The following is a 13,454-nucleotide window of genomic DNA, read 5'->3' as shown; positions in this document are numbered from 1 at the left end:
TAAATGATTCCTATGGAAGAAGGGAGAAAATGCAAGTAATTGTTATGCAAACACCACAGGAGTATCATATGTTATATATACTGGGCTCTGGAGATGCATATGTGGACAAAGTGCCAAAGAACATATAAACAATATATGACGCAAAGCTGATATCCTTCTATCAGGCATCCAATTCACATATACCCTCCTTGTTTGGGAGTTAAATGGGAAGGTCCAGCACGTGATACAATAATATTGATTATAAAAGACATGATACAAAACTGATCATGCCAGAAATGCTTCCTTAAAAATATGGAAATCCGCTCATATGATGCTGGAGCTATAAACATCATCCAAAGAGATATACATTGACCCTCATTAGGTTTGAAATAGATCCATTCCTTGATTTAAACCAGTATTTCATAACACCCTGGCTTTGGACCAAATTAGATCAGACACCATTCATGCAATGAGCAGTCCTGGGCACAGTTGTTGTAGTAAATAGCAGGAGCAGGAGCCTGGTGTAGAGGAAGAAATTTTAACCCCTTGCCCCCCACTGAGTCCTGGGTTGTATCCAACTAGAATAGACCAATTGAAGTTAATTGAATTGTTTTAGTAATTAATTGTCATTACTAGCTTAGAGTTCCATTAACTTCGATGAGCCTATTCTAGCTGGATACAATGAGTCTACCCCTGGGAGTTACAAACACTGCATATAATCCTCTGATTCCAATTGTCCCCCATGCCTGCTATTTATGTAGGGGGTGGTGGGTCCCATTGACCCACCTTTGCCCCCTAATGCAATTAGCAGGCATAGGGTTCCAGATTGGGACTCCTATATGAAGTTCCTATCTGAGATCCCAACACCTACTATTTCCTTTTTTAAAGCCATTCACACCATTGCTAACCTATTTTTTGTTTTAGTCTGCTGTATGCTGGGGATAGGACCTGAGCCTTAACTCTAAGCTTACTTTGTACAGTATCCTTATTTTTTATTCCTTAGAGACTGAGGCCCTCAGATGGTTTCACTCTGGGATATGAGAGGACAACTCAAGTACCTTGAGAGACTTGGGAGGGGGGGGATATAAAATATGTTGTCCCTTATTTCTGAAACAGAAGAACAAAACCAAGAGAGAGGGTAGGAAATCCAGGACACACCATATTGTTATTGGATTCTATCATCTCAGCATGGCCAGGGGTCATGGAACTTGTATTCCAAGAACATCTGAAGGACCACAGGTCCCCCATTCCTAGTCTCATCAATTCTAACCTAGTGCCATGAATTTTTGAACCAGGAGTTGGAAGTCAGGATTCAGGTTGTGTACTACAAATATGCAAACAGAAGAAGAGGAGAAATAATGGAGAAAGAAAGAAAGAAAGAAAGAAAGAGCGATTCGAAGTCGTCACAGATAAACACTGCATTTTCTTTTCTCCAGTCTTCATCAGAAGGTGTGATGACTGAATGCCTAGCCTGGGGTCACTCTTTAACAGTACATCACCTTTCTGAATAGTAAAGATAGAGAATATGGAAAAGAGGAAATGGAGCAAGTGAAGAAATTAAATGAGAACCAGATGGTAATTCACAGAGAATGCAAAATAAAGCAGTTGAGCTACCAACAGAACTATGCAATGTATCACTTAAACCTCCTACCCCCAGGACTGGAAGGTGGCCAATAGTGTTATCGTTTTTGATTTTTATATTTTAACCAAACAGCAAAGTGTGATTCAGGAAATTATAAAGTAAGGAGACTTACCTTGGAGCAGAAGCAAATAGTTGAGGGTGGGAGGGAATCACTGAAGGAGACAAAGCTTAAAACGTTTCTTGATGAGTATAATACGATAAGGATAAACGAAGACTTCTTTTTTTTAATACTGAGTCTCATCTCTGTTCAGTCAATTAGAATTCTGTGAAAGAGGGAAAGTGAAAGGGAGAACAAGGGTAAGGTTGTGGGGGTGGAGGAATGATACAACTTACAGAGACTTTCAAAAAGGCTTTTGATACAATACTTCAGAAAACACTATTAAGGAAATTTGTTACTCAGGGGGCGGAAGGTAAAGTCCAGACATGGATTAAGAAAGTAGATAAGAAATGGGAAACAAAGCATTTGAATAAATGGCCAATTTTCAGCTTAAAAAGAGGTTAATAGTGGGGTGCTCCAGGGATCATCAGAAGGTACAGGATGTTCAATATGTTTATTAATGATTGCAAAGGAGGCAAATTAGAAACAAGCAGCAATTTGCTGACAGAGCGCTTTATACTTTTGTCAAGAGTCAGACCAAGAATGAACAGTTTTATTTGCTATAGTGAAACACAGTTTTATTTGTAGCAAAGTTTTATTTGCATCACACACACACACACACACACACACACACACACACACACACACACAGGGGTGGGGGCTAGATTTGATTCTCACCCTCTCCCTTGCCCAGGTGTGAATTTTCTACCAATGTATCTCATCTTTCTTTACCAGTAGAATAATGCTCAGCATTCAGACTGGAAACTGGCATTGTGAAAAGATGACAATGAATCCACAGCGTAGGTGGGATTTTCAACCTAGGTTTCTCAAATGCATATCCATCCAAACGGCAGATAAGAATGCAGACTGAGCAGCGAGACCTGGGTTCAATCCCTGCTTACCGCGTAACTTTATTGTGGGTGTTTCCAGACTGCCACTCCTTTCTGGTGGGCATCATTCACATGTACCGGAAAATTCAGATTGTGCACTGAAAGTTAATGGGGAGGCCTTGTGCAACAATCCTGCCTTCCCCCCAAAACTGGACTTTTTGAGAGAAGTGACAGGGAAATGAATGGAGACAATGCTAACTTGATTCAGTGTCCCATTAACAAATCAGAATGAATACTCATTAAATAGCTGGTGTGGCCTAATGTCCCCACAAACAAATCAAGATACTCAATAAACAGGCTGTCTGGAAGTGACCTGTGTTGACATTGGATCAATCAGTCCTTGTTATCCTAAGGCAGGCATCCCCAAACTGTGGCCCTCCAGATGTTTTGGCCTACAACTCCCATGATTCCTAGCTAACAGGACCAGTGGTCGGGGAAGATGGGAATTGTAGTCCAAAACATCTGGAGGGCCAAAGTCTGGGGATGTCTGTCCTAAGGTACCTCACTGTTGTGAGGATACAGTGGGAAGAACCATGTTACATGCCCCGAGCTCCATAAAGGAAGGCAGCATAACCTACCCCCCTTACCTAGACATTAGGGATGCTTGAGGGAAGTAGACTTTGTGACTTATTGCACAAACTGAACCATCTGGTGTCTCCTGGATTAATGTGCAGATCTGAACTTTGTTTGCACCAGTTTTTACAGTTCCCAAACATGACAACATAGTTCTCAGCTCGAACAACTTATCAAGATGTGATTTAAAATACATGTCTTGAAGGGAAAAAATACATTTAGAAATGTGTGTTTTGAGGAATTCATATTTAACCTCTGATGGAATAATTGACAGTACCAATCTGGTATCTGGGTCAGATGCATCCCAAGAAAGCTATACAAATAAAATAATTGTGTTTAGAAATGAAGAAGCAGATGCACACTTAACTGACTACATGACACCTGTAGACCATTTGCTTATTAAGTGACAGTGGTCTGATGTAGCTACTATAAAGTGGAGTGTGGTTCTAGATTGCATCAAGTGAAGAACAGTGTCCAGATCACAAAAAATGTAATGGTACCACTCTCTTCTGCTTCGTTCCTCTGGAGCCCTGTGTCTACTTCCGGGCATTGCAGCTTAAGAAAGTATTTCAATAAACTGGAACATGTCCAGAGCAGGATACACAGAGAGAGTCATTGACCCAGAGATGCAGAATCAATCTAGATTGAAAGCAGCATGTTGTAAACATGCACAATTGATTCCAGATTAAGGGGGGAAAGCTACATTCTTGCACTGCAATTGGGTTATTGTGTGCGCAGCCTTAGGGTCCAGCATATACAAAAAAAGGGTGGGGTCATCAAATGGAAATATACTGATTTGCTTATTCCTGCTGGCCCTTGGAGGCATCAGAGCAAAGTCCGTGCAATGGAGTTAGACACAAGAAATCTCTCCCCTGCCTTGTATTTCTTCTCCCTTAGTCTTTCCACTCTCTACACCCCATTTCACAGTCCCTAAAGCCCTACACCAGTGAGGCTAGTTGAGAGACAAATAGCAAATCGGCTCATAATGACCTCTTAGCAAAAAAGCTATTTTATACAGCAGCTGCTTCCTACATGGCTTCATGTTGATGAACACTGGCTGCTCAGAGATTATTAGTTCCAAATCCTCTAGGGAATATTTAATATTTGTAGGATGTAGTATGTGAATTGTGTGGCCCAGGTCATATGATATAGTTCCTGTCCCCTAGATGGGATGATCTCTGACCTGCATAAGCAGCAGCAGCCGAGGTAAATTACTGGCTATATGGAGAAGCAATGCTGGAGTGGTAATGCAAGTTTAGGGAATTGTAGGAGATTTGAGTCAATATTCTGCCTGCCATGGTAGAAGCAAGTTCACTGGATACAGTTGGGTTGTGGACTGGTAAGTCCAACCACTGAATATAGTTTGATAACAGTATTTGGAGAATCTTTGTATAAAGGCTTCTAGATGAAAGCATGTGCTGTTATTATCACATGGAGTATCATATAAAGTTTGGTCTGTTTCAGATAGTCACCTACTGAATTTTGACTCCTGATCTTCTAAGCTCTCATGTGGGGTAGACATGTGGGACCAAGAATGGGGCACAGCATGACTTCCACTTTGGGGGAGACGTCCAGGGCCTCATTCAGCAGGTGGGGCTGACGTGCCATGTTTTTAAGTAAGTGAAGTGCGGTAATGCTCATTACCCTCTAAAAGAGAGGGGGCCTTAAGATCATTAAATCTGCTGTCAAAAATTACCTAACCGCTCCACAGCTCAAGACACATCACTAAAATGAAGGCCTTGTAGAAACAAGGAGGAAGAGGAGGAAAGAACAGTTGCAAGCAAGTGGTCTCTGGCCAGCAATGTAGAGCAGGGAAGGGGAACTTTTGGCCTTCCAAATGCTTTCGACCTATCCATCCTTGTCAATCTCTGTTCCCAGGGAACTCTGGTAATTATAGTTATGTGAGACCAAAAGCTAGGAGAAAATCAAGAATGGGTGTATATATGAGAGACAGGGCTGTTAATTCAGTTCTGGTTCTGAAATATAATAATAATATAATTAATATTCATTATTTATACTCCACCAATCTGGCTGGGTTTCCCCAGCCACTCTGGGCAGCTCCCAATAGAATATTAAAACACGATAAATACATCAAACATTAAAAACTGCCTTCAGATGTTTTCTAAAAGTCAGGTATTTATTTCCTGGACATCTGATGGGAGGGCATTCCACAGGGCAGGCGCCACTACCAAGAAGGCCCTCTGTCTGAGCTGAGAGGCACTCAAAGTTGCTTTGTTCCTTAATGTTAGCAGTTATTGGATTGTGACTAATAATAATAATAATAATAATAATAATAGCTCCTCCTTTTTCTTTTTTAAATACAATTTTTATTGTTTTCTCACGTTATAAATAATTTAAGAACAATGAAACAAGCAAAGTCAACCCCCACCCTTTCCAGGAGATTACAACTGTGAGGCTAGTAACCCTCCGAACACTTCAATTCCATTCACTTATCCAAATAAATAAAAACAAAATATAGCTTAATATACCCTAGTCAGAAATTTTGCATCATGAGGGAGGTTCAACTGTATCTTCTTTAGTTGTAAACGTAATAAACATATACCAATCCATTGTAAATGTGTCCTTTCATTCATGGGCGTACCCAGGATCAAAACTAGGGGGGGGCAAGGGGAGGGGCCAAGGCACGGAAGGGGAGGGGCCACAAAGTGGGCGGGAACAGCGAACTCGCGCTCCGCCGGGCTGTGCCCCTCCCTAGCAGCAGGGCTGGTGGGCGGAGGCGGAGCCCAGCCCAGCGGAGCGCGAGTTCAGCGTTCCTGCCCGCCGCGCCGCGCTCTCTGGTTCCCCGCCGCGCTTGGCCTTGCCTGAGGGCGCGCCGGGGAGCTGGAGGGAGGGTGCGGCGCGGTGCGGCGGGAATGGCGAACTCGCGCTCCGCCGGGCTGTGCTCCGCCTCTGCCCACCAGCCCTGCTTCTAGAGTAGGGCAGCTGCCCTAACTTGCCGCATGGTGGGTACGCCCTTGCTTTCATTTCAATCCCCTTTCAAACTACAAGAAAGAAGATTCCACCTAAACATTAGGAAGAACTTCCTGACAGTAAGAGCTGTTCGGCAGTGGAATTTGCTACCAAGGAGTGTGGTGGAGTCTCCTTCTTTGGATGTCTTTGGAGGCATATGTCAAGAATGCTTTGATGATGTTTCCTGCTCGGCAGGGTGTTGGACTGGATGGCCCTTGTGGTCTCTTACAACTCTATGATTCTATGATTCTAAGCTTTGTTAGTCATTTCTTTTCTACCAAAGTTAATTGCCATGCATTCTTATACCATGTCGCAATTGATGTTCCTTCCAGAAATGTCCGCCACCTTGCTGCTACTAGCCTTGCTGCCAACAACAGCTGACCAATAAGAGATTTGAAATGCAGGTTCATGTTCTCTCCCAAGAATAGGTTAAGTAGAGGATTTCATGTTGATTTACCCTATTATGGCACAATTTTCTCCAAACACTAACTGTGGATCTTGGGGTTGTAGCAGGGGGTAGGGGGATCCCACAAGCCTGAAGTCTGTCCACCTCTGGTATAGCTATGTTAAGTAGATGGGACCTCTGGCAATAAAGGTGCCCTATTTGATTCTCTTGTATATCAAAGTAGGAATCTGTCCCCATAGTGGTAGGAGGAGCATGCAAGAAGCTGCTGCGTAAAGCACAATCGTCCTGGTCCTTGCAGTCGCTCTGCATGTGCAGTCACTTCGAGAACAGCCAAGCGTGGCCACTCTCATTCAGGTGTTCTAAATCATTCTAACCTTTCACTATGTTTTAAGTTTGCCACTCGAAAAGAAATCTATTTCATTTCTAACTCCTGAGTGTCTGTTTCTACACTCCGGTGCACTCCTTGGAAAAGCAGGCTCATCAGTCTCCCTTTCTCTCTCACGCACACGATGTATACATGTATCAGCGTGGCTTAGGCAAGAAGATGTATATCGAACGAGATGAAAAGTGTTCTCTATGATCAATTATGGAAGGAAGATTCCTTTAAATTTACCTCACTGCCCATTGCTCTTCCTGTAGGTACCTCTTACGTTGACAGTACCTTCAATACATACTATAGGAAACTCCATATCATAGCTGCCAAGTTTTCCCTTTTCTCGCGAGGAAGCCTATTCAGCATAAGGAAATTTCCCTTTAAAAAAGGGAGAACTTGGCAGCTATGCTCCATATTCCTCCTTTAAAGCAAGGCTGGAGCTAATTCAGCTCAAATCAGGTCAACCACCTAGAAAATGGTACTGAGAACTTTGCAGCTGGATTAATGCCAAGAGCTGTGAAATCCATAAACTCACCCATATCAACACACATTTCCTTCCATCCCGTCTGATACTTCTTGCTCTCGTTACATTGACTGTCATCAGTTGTTTCATAAGTTCTGTTAAATTTGCTATCCAGTAGCTGTGGGTTGATTCAGAAAACCACTTTTCTATCTTGGAAAACAGTTTCATACGTTGGCAGTTTCATATGTTGGTCTGCGAATGCTTCAATATGTGTCACAACCAAAGTCCTCAACCCGCTTATTCAAATAATTTTTTAGAGCTATAGAGAATCAATGTAGTTGTCATGAACTGGCAGGACAGCAGGGAGGAGGGAGATGATCCTGGTGAGGGATGCAGCCACAATGGGAACCCACCAGGGCAAGCCAGGGATGTGAAAGGAGAGCTTGGTGTTGTAGAAAGTACACACAGGATGACAAAGAATGGTGAGGGGATAGAGTTCAATGTGCAGGAACCAGAAGAGCAGGGTCCTTCATCAGAGCCAGAGAGGCCCATGACTCCATGAACATGGCAGACTTTGATGGGTAGGGAGCAGTGGGAGGTATGCCCTGGGAGGATGAGGCAGGCAAAGGCCCACAGTCCAGGTGGGTCTGGTTAGCTCAGGGAGGAGGTGCATGCTCAGAACAGGTGAAGGTCACAAGCTTCATCAAACCCAAATGCTGCAATCAGCATGCAAGGGATAAAAGGTACTCTGTCTGCTCAACTGCACATGTGAATGGAGCTTGGTATGGTAGCTCCAGAACCTCTATGGCAGGCATCCCCAAACTTCAGCCCTCCAGATGTTTTGGAACTACAATGCCCATCATCCCTGACCACTGGTCCTGTTAGCTAGGGATGGTGGGAGTTGTAGTCCCAAAACATCTGGAGGGCTGCAGTTTGCCTATGCCTGGTCTATCCCCTTCCAAGGGAGTCCATTCCACTGCCAATCCGGTCTCCACACAAACATACAAAAACAAGCTCTGAGATTTGGATACAAGGGGCAGTTTGAAAGCTAATGCACTACACCTTCCACATCCCTGCTACCACAAACACATGTGCCCTGGACATAGGGAAACTCTTCATCCTTTCCCTCTAAATAGGCTGAAGACAATAGGGATTATGAGAGTTGTAGGCCAAAACATCTGGAGAGCCACAGTTTGGGGATGCCTGCTCTATGGGACTGTGATTTCGGTTTGACTCTGGACTGCGTTTCCTGACTGATGGACTTTGGAGTTGGAATATTGTATACGCCAGCAGGGCTTGCTGACAGGTAGGCTGGGGGTACAGAACAGTAGTAGAAACAGACATTTGAAACCAGGACTGGGCTTAATGTGCACACACTCATTTCTGTTGATATCTACAGTTGTCTAAATACATTTTTCACAATGGGGACCTCCTTCCAATGGTGGCCTTTAAAAATGGCGCTTTCCTGGTGATTTGACTGACACACAGTGACTATAACCTAAATGAACCTCTGCCGAAACTCTGACCAGTTAATGTGTTTATCTAATAGGCCAGCAATGGAGTACAGATCAGCTGCCTGCTCCGAAGTTTATCATGGGTACACAGAAAACTGCCATATGCCAAGTCAAATTATTTCTCTTTCTAGCCCCATATTGTCTACTCAGATTGGCTAAGGATCTCCAGGGTCTCATGCAGAGGCCTTAAAAACAAAAACAGAAACAAAACAGCGAGCACAATCCTGGTGATTAATTTGGAAAATATTGCATGCAAATTATGTGCTCTACTACTAATCTCACCTTCAGACATGTTATTAAAAAGATTGTTAAAAACGACAATGAGACAGGGAGGGAGGTATCTAATATTTTCACTGAAAGGGGAATGTGGGGGAAGACCTACCTTTCCCTTTCCCTCCCTCTCCCCTTTCAATTATTCCAGGGGGAAAGAATTCCCAGCTTGGAATGAGCTGGTCTGGAGAAATGTGCTTCAGGTGATAGAATGTAGTTAGGAGGTAAGATAGAGATGAAAAAGGAGGTGCAGCCTTCCCTAATTAGAGATGCTTAAGGGGCACATTCTTTATGAATTTCAATATAAGCCAGTCTGATCTACACCTCTTGGGCTAATGCAGGGATCAGAACTTAGTTATCAATAGTTTTTGCACTTCACGAATATTCCAAATCAGGTTTTTGTCCCAAAAGATTTATCCAAATGCATTTTAAAATTCATGTAGAGATTTATTTGGGTTTTTTTAAAAAATAAAAAAATCACATTTTGAGAGAAAATACACTTCTTTCATTAGAAAAGTACATCTTGAGAACAAAAAAATACATTAAAGATTGAAATGTGAATTTTCATACAGTTTCTCCCCCAAACGTGGATTTGTGCAGAAATAAGAATAGATTTATGAGTGAACACATGCAAAAGTGACACAGGTCAAAACAGACTGTCCCATCTATCCTCACATGTAACCCTTTCATCAGATTCTACTCACCTGCTGTTTCTTATGTGAATGGAACCAACACATAAATTACTTTTATTTTAAAAAATGACTGTTCCTGTCAAGTCTAGTTTACCCTCATAATGGCAATATTAATCCATGTCACTGCAGCATGCAATTTTGATTATGTGCTGTCAAGAGATCCAGGTACTACATTTAGGGTTGTCAAAGAATTCCAATGGAAACAGAAATGGGAGCAAACATTGCCAATGTTCGCTTATTCATCCCATGTTTGGCTGGGATTTCAACCCAGTGAATACAGTCGGTATTCACTATTGATGATGTTGTTGTTTTCAGTTGCCAAACAGTGTGTGATCGGTGACCCTCTCCTGTTTGCATTGCATTTCCTTTGCATTGAAATGCAACACCCTTGGCATTGAATAACCAGCGAACTGAATAGCATGTTTTTTCTTTCTTTCCCAGAAGCCAAACTGCAGAAGAACAAGAATGGTGCTGCATCCTATGAACATGGACTGGAACTGAAATCATTGCCTTCTTACATCCTTGCTATTTTCTATTCTGTCACGGACAGATTGTGTCTGCCTGGTAGCAAGATCCTCTGTACCACCCTCAGGGCCATGAAGGCTGCTTGCAATTAAGAATAGGTGGAGGATAAAACCTCAGTGAATTGGCTAAAGCTGCTGTTAAGACTTATTTATGTAAATGAGTTTAAGAGGCACCTTTCAAATGAATTATTTGCCTGCACAGAAAGGATGAACATTTTCTCCTCAGAGACTGTGCTGTTGGGTTTATGGATTCAGCCCAGGTACAGCTGAAGCCCAGATGGCTTCCTGAAGAGTTTATCTACTTAGGATACCAGCCAGGATTTCCTATGGATTTATACAGTCCTACATTCTTCAGGGGCTCCCAATTTTCTGTTTGCTTTATTGGAGCAAGATAAGTGTATCTTGTTAACGCATTTCTGCTCATGGCTCTGGAATACACACATATTGGTAAGTGTGCATTGAAAATCCACTTTGCGCCCAAATAAAATAAAATTCCAAACATAAGCAACTTTTAAATTTGCTTTCCATGAAGATTCTTGCCTAAGCAACTCAATTACATGAATGTTCTTGGGAAATTAATGAAGACAGTGCTGGAGGAAAAGAGGTTTGAAAACAATGAAAGACAATTTTGCTTCAGAGAAGTTAAAAGGGGCTTGGGGAATCCTTCTTATTTCCCCCCAAATATGGCAAATGCTTTGAAACAAACACATGGCTGTAGTGAAAAGGGCCACAGATTAGTTAGTGATGACCAGCAGAAGCTGTAATGTGCTGAACTCACCAAAAACATGAATACAATGGTTAGAACTGACCTGTGCAATGCAGCTGGACTCCTTAGACCAGTGTTTCTCAACCAGTGTGCCTCCAGATGTTTTGGGACTACAACTCCCATCATCCCTAGCTAGCAAGACCAGTGGTCAGGAATGATGGGAGTTGTAGTCCCAAAACATCTGGAGGCACACTGGTTGAGAAACACTGCCTTAGACTGCCACTGCTGCAGGTTACCTGAGGAGGACTGGGAAACGGTGGTGGCAAGTTGTGGTGGTGTAGCCACACAGCCTTGACCTTGCTACCACCCTGACCTAACCCTATACAGGTAAGCTGCAGTGATTCTGGTGCTTGGAAAATGCTCTGCTTACCCCATGAATGGGTTCTGAGAGCAGAGCAGTGGTGCCACCAGGAAAGGATTTTGAGGCAGAAGTACAAGGCCACACTCGCCACAATCTGCAGGAAGGCCACCAAATACATGGAAGCCAGTGGGTTGCATTTTGAAGTAAGTGCAGCGATACACATTATTCATTACCATTTACAGGGAAGGAGCTGTAAGATCATGACTTCCCAGAGTCCAAAAAAATTCAAGAAACTTTTTCAGTCTGCATACATACCATATACATGCTGCACACATCAGACACACTGTGCACCAAAGAATCCCGGGAACTGTAGTTTTCCCCTCACAGAGCTACAATTCTCAGCACCCTTATCAAACTAAAGTTCCCAGGATTCTTTGAGGGAATGCCTTGTGGGAAGCAATTTACAAACAAAATTAAGAAAGTCACTGTCGTCATCATCATAAACGACAACACAATAAATGCACCACAATAGTTGTGTCCTGCAGATTACCAGGGGATAGGTAACAATGGCCAGGCTAACTGTCCAACACATCTCCCACAGGAGTTGGGTGCCACAAGGTGCAGCTGGGCCAGATTACAAATAGAGTTATTTCTTTTAGAGAGCTTCGAAACCTCTCTCTCTGACAGCATTTCCACTTTGAAACTGTTCCTTTCTTCTTCTTCTCAGAGGTCTTATTCTTCATCTCTCCATCCTCCCCCACCTACACTGCCGGGATGGCATGTGAGAATTTGTGAGTAACGCCAGAGGAATGGACGTTGCCTCTGGCGCTCCACGAGGACCAGCCCTCTTGTTCTCTATCTCAGCGCTCTTGTTCTCTATCTCACAGCTTCGTCACACATTTCCCCCAGAGGCTTGTTTCTTTCACTTCCATCTTTTCGCAGAGCCCCAGGCATAGTGCTGGTAAAGACAGGTCTGGGAGAGGGAGGAAAAACAAGCTGGTGGGAGGAATTGCAAGGAAAGATATTTGGGGCAGGCAAGGGGGGATTTTGCTGCTTCTGATCAATCATGGAGCCCCTTGGGAAGTAACTGTTTAGGCTGAGAAATGAGTGATAGCCAAAATGGATGACGAATCACTCCTTTCCCTTGAGGTATTTTTCCTTCAGGGAGGTTTTTTTTTTTTAAAAAAAAAAAACCATTTCCTTTTTAGTACTGCTCATGCTGTCAGTTGTTCAAAAGTGTGTGAGTTTATGTAAATTATACAGAGAATATTGTGAAATAAGACAAACATCAAGTTGTATTTTCATCACTGTCTTGTTCCTTTTACCATACTATTCCCAATGGTGCATACTTTCAATTCTGTATTTCCCCCCCCCCTCTTCCTCCATGCCTGACAACTGTACAAGTCAAAATGGAGGCCACCTCCTCTCGGTCTTCTTTGCTACAGGATGCAGAAAGAAGTTCAGGGAAACAAGGAGTGTGTGTTGAACAGGGGTCACCACTTCTCCTGTAGATAAAAAAGAAAGAAGGAAGAGAAAAAGGTCTTTGCTTATTTCCAGAGGTTAATTCATTTAAATGCATGGAAATCTAAATTGCCCATTGTGCAGTATTAATTTTCAGTCAGGGGAAGGAGAAGTGGGGGTGGGGGGAATGTCAGGAGGCCATAAAGCAACCTTTCCCCATCGAATTTTGGCTTCTATAAAATTGGTCAGGTTGTAGCTTTTACGAGGAACTGAAAGAAAACTTTCCATACTTATTTGTGGTTTGTTGCCCCACCTATTTCTCCAGCTGTGGTATATCCAAACAACAATCAGGAGAAAAAGCACTTACCCTGAAGAAATATTCTTAGTGTCATCATCAGTGAAGGCTGGCCCCTGAGGTTGAACAGGGCATTGTCCAACCTGAGTCTGCCCTCAACAAAATCCAAGAGGTGACACTGGCAGTCAGCATCCTCCTCCTTAGTTTCAGTGTTACCTTTGTAGAACTCCGTAAAGAA

Source organism: Zootoca vivipara, chromosome 4 (genome assembly GCF_963506605.1).
Source record: "Zootoca vivipara chromosome 4, rZooViv1.1, whole genome shotgun sequence".
In the NCBI taxonomy this organism is placed as follows: domain Eukaryota; kingdom Metazoa; phylum Chordata; class Lepidosauria; order Squamata; family Lacertidae; genus Zootoca; species Zootoca vivipara.
This window is presented reverse-complemented; position numbering follows the sequence as displayed.